This window comes from Hylaeus anthracinus, unplaced genomic scaffold, assembly GCF_026225885.1.
Source record: "Hylaeus anthracinus isolate JK02 unplaced genomic scaffold, UHH_iyHylAnth1.0_haploid 2, whole genome shotgun sequence".
NCBI classification, from domain to species: Eukaryota; Metazoa; Arthropoda; class Insecta; order Hymenoptera; family Colletidae; genus Hylaeus; species Hylaeus anthracinus.
This window is the reverse complement of record NW_026534838.1, coordinates 4,559,085-4,561,601: the sequence shown is the minus strand read 5'-3', so window position 1 is coordinate 4,561,601 and position 2,517 is coordinate 4,559,085.

Here is a 2,517-nt window from a genome sequence, read left to right as displayed (position 1 = left end):
TGGTACATGGGAAAAATGAATTATTATAAGATGGACGCCATTCCAAGTGTTTTTAACGTTTCAATGATAAAAAACTGCTAAAACACAAATGAAGAAATGAATTATTGGGTTGTCCAGAAAGTTCGTAGGAATTTTTAAGTAAATTTCAAAGGCACATATGAATTTTTATATATATTTATTGAATGACATAAGTAACAATTTTATTCCACGACCATTGCACCTTTCAAGGGATGTACATTGTCATCTTTCTTAAACTATCCCAATATATTCAGATCTGTACCCCGTACCGAAAACTTGCATGGACTTTCCAGGCAAACCACTATATACATCATATCTACAACTACATTATTCTGTTTCACCGAATGAACTTCACTCCGTCCAAATTAACCCTAGTCTTCCTTTTTCAGCTGCACCTTCTAGACCCAGAGTCTTCCTTCGTCACCCAGGACGCAACAACGAAGCCTTCCAACAAACCTTCCAACAAAACTTCCAACAAAATCGCAAATAATATCCACCTGAAAACTCCGTTACCCCGTCCGGGAGATTCATTCAGAAACGCATCGTTCAAGCCAGGCATTTCCCCTTTCTGGAAGTCACGTCCCTCGAGCGACGAGTCTCTGCAGACGGCCGGAAGTTTCCAGGAAAGTTTCCTCGCGCCGTTCCCCGGCGAACAATTCGGACCGCGGCCGATTGTCCACTCTTGCACGATTCAAAGCTAACTCTAAACCCTTTCCTTGCGTTTCCGATCCATTGGAAGCCAGTAGCCAGTTGCCTCCGGCGCTGGGGGCACGGTCCATTCAGAAACTTGCGGAAAATACAATGGCCGGGCTAACTTGGCACGCCTATCCGGCGCGGTTATCTAGGCAAATCCTCCGAGTGAAATAGTAGCGGGCCTCATTGAGCCCGAAGCCACCGAGCAATTTCGTGGCGGCATTGACTACGCTAAGGTGACACTTGGCTCGGTGAATTGGCAGGAAGCCCGCGACGCTTAACTCCTCTTTCAATGAGATTATCACCGGCTACTCGGCCGACTACGTTCACATTGTCGCCCCCCGGAGACGATGGTGCTCTTGACGATGAACGCCGCAGCTCGCTTGCACCAGCCTTTTTCTCGAGATCGATCCGCTCCGAACATCTCGAGTGGAGCCTCGGATAGGCAGGTGTCGCGCTGCCTCTCGAACGCTAAATATTCCGGACACTGGAGATTCGATCCGGCGCTTCAGACGGAATTTATTCGTGGCCGAAGAGGAAGAATACCCTGAATACGCTGGAAATTGTAAGGAAGTGTATGCTACTTTCGCTTGAATCGTACGAGTGACACGTATTTCATTTTTTTCATTTCATGCACTCACAGCTACGACAGGAACTAAGGGAGGAAACAGAAGAAAATAAGAGATTATTTTGCAGTACGTCTTCGACATCGTTCAAATAATTAGCCTGAAAGTAGGTTATTAGAATGGTAGTAACGATTTCTTTGCAGGTGACACGAGACTCTTACTGATTTTACTATGCATTGCCACATTTGTAGTCAGTCCCATAAGTATTCGTATCCTCTATGAATGTTGAAGAAATTTGTCTAAATAAAATGTCAGGTTTACACAAATAGACTTTGCGCGTTTATACACTCAATAAAAAATTAATTTGGGAACCTTAAACCTACCGTTTAATTTATACAAATTTTGTTAATAGATGGTACGAATATTTATGGGACTGGCTGTACATGAAATTTACAGAATTGCATTGAAATTGGAAAATCTGGACTGCAAAGGGTTAAGTATCCTCTCTTGGAAACCCTTTCATAAAGGATTTCATAGAGGATTTCATAGAGGATTTCATAGAGGATTTCATAGAGGATTTGAGTAACACGTGGCAGGATTACGTGTACAGGCCTAAAACAGGCGAGCCTAATCGATAAGCGCGGCGGAGCAACGTGCTCGAGGTTCTTAAACGTTGAGTGACATTAGTACGCCTGCGCTCGTGGAGAAGTGAGAAGAAAAAAAGGACAAGGGCACGCACCACTAATTCACTTAGCTCGGAGCGTTTCTCGCGGCAGTCATTATTCCAGTTCATACGACGATGATTATGCGGTCAGTTGATCCGGTGCTAAACGCGCTAAGCGAGAGAGCCCGACGATAAATGGCCCCTGCTGGTTCGACTTTGTCGTCCATTAGAGCTCTGCACCGCGTCTCCTATGTAAACAGGCCACGGCTGTTTCAAAAGTGGTGCTAACAGTGAGCAAACGAACCGCGCAGACGAAACAGGAAGTCCGCGGTGTTGGAACGCCTCTGGCAATCGTTCGATTCGAGTCAGGTGGAATCACGGTTCTCTCTTTTACTCTTCAAACTTAATACGACGTCATTTCGTTGCAAATTCGTTTCACTTAATTAGATGGGGTATCTGAATGCTTTTGTTTATAGATTTGGGAGACTGTCATACAGTAAAACACTACAAAACACATCGTAACACAATGTAACACAACATAATACATTATAAATGATCATGATACAGTAAGACACA